The sequence below is a fragment of the Chaetodon auriga genome, chromosome 7, assembly GCF_051107435.1.
Source record: "Chaetodon auriga isolate fChaAug3 chromosome 7, fChaAug3.hap1, whole genome shotgun sequence".
In the NCBI taxonomy this organism is placed as follows: Eukaryota; Metazoa; Chordata; class Actinopteri; order Chaetodontiformes; family Chaetodontidae; genus Chaetodon; species Chaetodon auriga.
In genome coordinates, this window is record NC_135080.1 from 25,062,038 (window position 1) to 25,068,561 (window position 6,524).

Sequence of the window (6,524 nt, forward strand, 5' to 3'; positions counted from 1 at the left end):
ACTGTAATGTTAGCCATGGTAATGGGGATATTTCACCCTTTATGAGTAGGATGTTTTATCATTAAAGATTAAAAACAGGTGTCCAAAGTGGGACATTAGGACACTTGGAATAATTTTGTCATGTTACATAGAACTGTAGCTATACAAATGGTATTAGCCCTTTGGATACATTTTGATTTTGGCAATTTAAAATTATATGGTTATTATTCATATTCATGATGTAGAATTGGATGCTGTCTATTGAACACTGAAATTATTCTGAATCATTCCATTAGTTGACAGTTGAACCATTGGTACTTAGTCCTAGTCAACCTAAATTACCTTTGAGGTCAGTCAGCTCATTTTTGTTTGTTTAACATTCCAGAGGGACGTCCAGCATTTCATTTGTGGGTCCAACAATTCCATCCTAGAGGTGTAAGTCATGTCGGTGAAGGAGGAGGCCATATAAGGCTACTAAGCTTTGCTTATTTATTTAAGGAACGAAACACTTAAGTAACAGCAGCTATACCTCTGAATGATGCTGTCTTGTTTCACAGCGGGCAAAATGGTATCTAGACACTATTGGAGAGAAATTAAAAGCTGATGAGCTCTACATAGGTACGGTGCTATCAACTATTACCAAAGATATTTTATTGGCAGATGAAAATGCTCAAATGAAATCGAGTCATTTCATTTGAATGAATCTTTCTTTTGATAAAAACTATAGGAAAAATACAGTGTTCACAACTCAAGGGTCATAGCACACCTGAAGGTATCGTTGTTGGCCAAGTACCTGAACTTAATCATATGAAGACGTGACAAGTTTCCAGCTTTTCGGTAGTGTGAGCTTTTCAGTGCCTTACATGGTCCATCTTTCAGACCTTTTCATTTCATCTAGTGTGATTTTGTAAATATTGTCGGTGGCTGTCGCTTCACAATCCTAACACCTCATGACTTAACATGAGGCATTTTCAGTAACCAAGAGTTCATTTTTGTCTGAAATATCTGTTGATCAGCCCAATTGTCACTGCCAAATAATCTGTCACATGAGGGTGCCATAAGAAAACTGTTTGCTTTTTTTTCAAGCCATTACCACTTTTTTACGCTTTTCCATGTAGGAATATTCCCACTTAACTTAAATCTCCCTAATTTGATACTTGTTAGATTAATTGTATATTAATTGCATTTTGTTTTTTTAAAGTGTGTCTGAATGTTACACTGAAAAACTTGCATATTAGGATCAACTAATAAACATGAATAATAGTACATTGTCTGTTCATTAGGGTTTACTTACTTCAGAATCAAAATTTTAGATATTAAAGTGGAAGTTCTTAATATATGCAGCAGTGTATTTATATTTTTCTGCAAACTGAAAGTTGCTACAACTGTTTGCCAGAGACATGTAATAATGTTTACTGGTTTGTGGACTAACTAGCTGATATTCTTTACAATGACTGACAACTGATTGACTGATGATGGGTCAGTCAGGGTTAGCCAAGTAGATTATGTTGTCTCTTCAAAGAAGCAGATAGAATGTATGAAATGGTTGGATTCTGTTAATATTGAGTAGCATTAACAAATTTTGTATCAACTTACCTTCCGATGAGAAATGCAATGACATTGAAAAGCATGATTTTCATTTTACTGAATCTTTGATCTCTTGTTTCCTGAATGTAAAGTTCATATAACAGCCTATGACCAAATGTGTAACCAGGATTGTCTTGAGAGGTGTGTATTGGGGCTGGGACTAGCCAGTGAGCTCCCAATATGTTCTCAATACTTGAGTCTGAATCAATGTACATTCATTTAAGAACCAGACATAGATACAAAAATAGCCAAAAAGAAGGACATCACAGTAATGTTGCGTAAGTTGCTAGTACATGAAGGCATTTTTTTCTCTCATTTGCCTTTCAGGGCTTCCATACATGAATGTCAGACACAATGAGTTAGATTAATGGGTAAAATGTAAACTCTGATGAAAAGGGTTATCATTATGAAAACTTATCCATATGATATTATTCCTCTGCTGTTACATTGCCTCCTATATCAAACTGATACAAAGTTGGATATAAAGTGAGAATAGTCTTTTAAAAAGAAAGAAATGCATTCCTGTGGTTTGCCAGAGTTTATTATTTAAATGCCCTGCACACCCAAGAGGTAACCACACACAGGTGATTTTAATTCTTTTGGCTGATTTGACATCTTCATTCATCTCATTCATTAATCTCCCTGACTGTCCTGCTCATTTTGTGGTTTCAGGGCTGGAAAAACTACACTTTTAGCATTCTTATTAATAAATGGCTTCCAGTAACCTCACATAATTCCCAGCGTAGCTCCACCTACTGTGAACCAGCACAGAGGTCTGATCAGAAATAACTGAAAACACCTGTTTGCCTGTGCAGGACTACAGAAACACTGAGAGGTGTTGCATAGAGGGATCATACTGGAAAGTATGAAACTGAAAATCCTGCCTTTGATAATAGATACGGGAATGTCTACTCATCCTGTCATGGCCACAGTTGTTGACAACCCTCCTGTTGTCTTCGTTTTCTGTTTTCGTTTATGTATACACACACACATATACACACACACACACACAAAATGTATTATGTACACAAAACTGAGTAAAAAGTATACAAAATGCAAATTCTTAATTCACATGCAGAGTTGTATTCAGCATCATTAGTCAGCTCTGAATGCAAAATACACATGTAGAGCACCATTTTACAAAGTTAAAGAGAAAAGTTCAAATTCTGAGTGTGACATACAGAATATTAACAAAATCCAACTTTAGAACTCACATACAGGATCTTCTCTCATGATCACATACATACAGCACATCCACTGTCAGGTTCATTGGCCAGGTGACCGTATCTATCCAGTAAAACTGCACACGCTTGATGAGGCTGAACTAACTAGTAGCCTGAGTTAAGCTAGCCTTCTGAAGGTCTGAAGGTCCAGTTACTCATTCTGATCAGTCCATCTGTGGAAGAGCTTGACAAAGCAGGAACACTAAGCGACATTTTCACCTTCTCAGGTGCTTTTTCGTGCTCAGGAAGCAGTGGGAGATAAACCTGGAACACTGACCCCTGTTGGTCTTTCAAAATAACAGCATAAGGGAGGCAGTCTGCTGACATTAGAATAAAACAACCATTATTCTTAAAACTATTCAATTATTTAAATAATAAAAATGCACCATGAGACTAAGTGAAATCACTTTAATTTACATGCAGTTATTAATTATTAGTTATTAATGAAGCTCATAAAATTTTTCTCAGCTGATGTTTCTGACAACCTACAACATGAAATCACTGAGCTGCAAAGCAACGATCTGCTTAAAGCTACAAACAATTGCACTGACGTTTGCATCTCTGTTTGAATGACCTACGAATGGCAGCAGCTGTGCTCAACACTGACAGCCAACGCTGGAAAACCAGCTGCGTGTAGCATCATCATCATCATCATCATCATCATCATCATCATCATCGCCAAAGAGAAGCGGTTCAGCCATCGCAGAAGTTAGCGTGTTCAATAATTTAGGATTGCCCTTGATAGGAAAAAGGTTCTTCACCCCGGCTGCATGATGGCAGAAGTAAGAGACCTCTAAACAATCTGTGACCAAACTGCAGCTGCAGCAACCAGAAAAAGTCCCATTTTTAAAAAATTTGGTGTTTTTATCCTTCATTTGTCTGAAAAAAAACCAAACATTTTCAACACAAGCGTCACCTGAACTCACAAAAGAATCAAAGTTTATCTATAAATTCATAAATAATCATTTTAGAAAGGCTGAGCTCCTCTGGGGCACCTGGAGGCCGAGGGCCAACTCTGTCCTTGGTGTGTATGTGTTTAAAACACTTGACCAGGTGAAACGTCACAGAGAGCTTCATGTTTTTCATCACTATCACTAATCTTTCTATCATGTTTCTCATTTTGGAATTAAACTCTGTATTTCCATCCTGACACCAGTTTGAGTCCTGATCTGACAGATGTGAACACGATGCAGGTTCACACTATTTTTAGTCTGCAGATTCGAATGTTGCATTTGATCTTTGGTTAAAATGAGGATCCATTTCTGTCCGATAGTTTGTGTGAAATTAACTGAAATAAAAATGACGAAATAAAATAGCGTCTCTGCTGCTCTTTGGTTCTCTGCCTGGAGTGTAAAACGCTCTACGTGATGTGTTCATGGTCATGGCGGAGACTCATACTTCACAAACATCCTTCACATATGCTGAGTGACAGTCGTGTCAGCAGCTAACCAGGCTTACAAGCCGCCCTCCATTAATGGCCTCAACCCCACCTTTTTACTCTGTCAAGTAATCACAATACATATATGTTTATTTTCAAATTCTGTTCTATTCTATCCACACTCACTCTACAAATCATCCCATTTCTATGTTCAAACATAAACAAAACGGTGTCCATAGTAACAAGACCAAAGCGATTCCTTTGATTATTTGATTCTTGAGGAAAGATCAGAGGAATCTGTGATGACATCATACCTATAGACTATAATAGCTGAAGACACACATCACTCAGAGAATACCATTCAGAGAAAACAGAGATCAGAGAATACCGTTCAGAGAAAACAGCATTCAGAGAATACCGTTCAGAGAAAACAACATTCAGAGAATACTGTTCAGAGAAAACAACATTCAGAGAATACAGTTCATAGAAAACACAAGAGAAATGACAAGGAAAGGAAACAAAAGGAAGAGGAAAGGAGGAGGAGGGAAGGAAAACCAGCTCAAGGCATTGAAGGTGGAGCTCCTTGCCGAAAAGCAGTTCCGTGCAGCGGCTGAAGACAAACTTGAGATAAGCACTTTGAGGCTGAAGAAGCAGCTTTCAGACATAGACGCTGCACAGCTTGAGGCTGATGATCTCGACCAGCTGATCATGGCCCTTTCAATCAAACTGAGACACACAACGGAAGTGAAGGACAGCCTTGAAAACGAGCTCAAGGCAGCGAAGGTGGAGCTCCTTGCCAAAAAGCAGTCCTGTGCAGCGGCTGAAGACACAAGAGAAATTGCAACCGATTCACACATGGAAGACACAGAACTCTGGGCAATGGATCCTCAACAACAACTCAATTTCTATCACAGCTACCTGGAGGAAGAGGTGAGGGTCAAGCTGAAGGACAGCAAGGCGACCCTCATCCGAAGTACCGATACATGCAGAGTCCTGATAGACGTTCAGGAGGACTTGCTGAATATTTTCCTCCATGACCTCCGTGAACAGACAGTGAGCAACTGGAGCCATGAGAAAGAGGTGATGCAGAGGGAGATCAGCAGCCTAAAAGCCCAGCTGGAAGAGGCCGAGATTCCAGATGACTTCGCTGCACACTGGGAAATCGAGAGGCTGAGATGCCAGCTGAAAGACAGCAAAATGATAAATCGAGCAAATGTCAATTCGCTGACTGACCAGGCCAGGGACCTTTCATTCAAACTGGAGCACACAAGGGAAGCCAACGCCAACCTTGAAAATGAGCTCAAGGCAGCAAAGGTGGAGCTCCTTGCCGAAAAGCAGTCCCGTGCAGCGGCTGAAGACAAACTTGAGACAAGCACTCAGAGTCTGAAGGCGCAGCTTTCAGACCAAGACATTGCACAGCTTGAGGCTGATGATCTTGATCATCTGACCAAGGCCATTTCTATCAAACTGGAGCACACAAGTAAAGAGAAGGACAGCCTTGAAAACGAGCTCAAGGCAGCGAAAGTGGAGCTCCTTGCCGAAAAGCAGTCCCGTGCAGCGGCTGAAGACAAACTTGAGACAAGCACTCAGAGTCTGAAGGCGCAGCTTTCAGACCAAGACATTGCACAGCTTGAGGCTGATGATCTTGATCATCTGACCAAGGCCATTTCTATCAAACTGGAGCACACAAGTAAAGAGAAGGACAGCCTTGAAAACGAGCTCAAGGCAGCGAAAGTGGAGCTCCTTGCCAAAAAGCAGTCCTGTGCAGCGGCTGAAGACACAAGAGAAATGGCAACCGATTCACACATGGAAGACACAGAACTCTGGGCAATGGATCCTCAACAACAACTCAATTTCTATCACAGCTACCTGGAGGAAGAGGTGAGGGTCAAGCTGAAGGACAGCGAGGCGACCCTCATCCAAATTACAGATACATGCAGAGTCCTGATAGATGTTCAGGAGGACTTGCTGGATATTTTCCTCCATGCCCTATGTGAACAGACAGTGAGCAACTGGAGCCATGAGAAAGAGGTCATGCAGAGGGAGATCAGCAGCCTGAAAGCCCAGCTGGAAGAGGCCGAGATTCCAGATGACTTCGCTGCACACTGGGAAATCGAGAGGCTGAGATGCCAGCTGAAAGACAGCAAAATGCAAAATCGAGCAAATATCAGTTCGCTGACTGACCAGGCCAGGGACCTTTCATTCAAACTGGAGCACACAAGGGAAGCCAACGCCAACCTTGAAAACGAGCTCAAGGCAGCAAAGGTGGAGCTCCTTGCCGAAAAGCAGTCCCGTGCAGCGGCTGAAGACAAACTTGAGATGAGTCTGAAGGCACAGCTTTCAGACAAACACGCTGC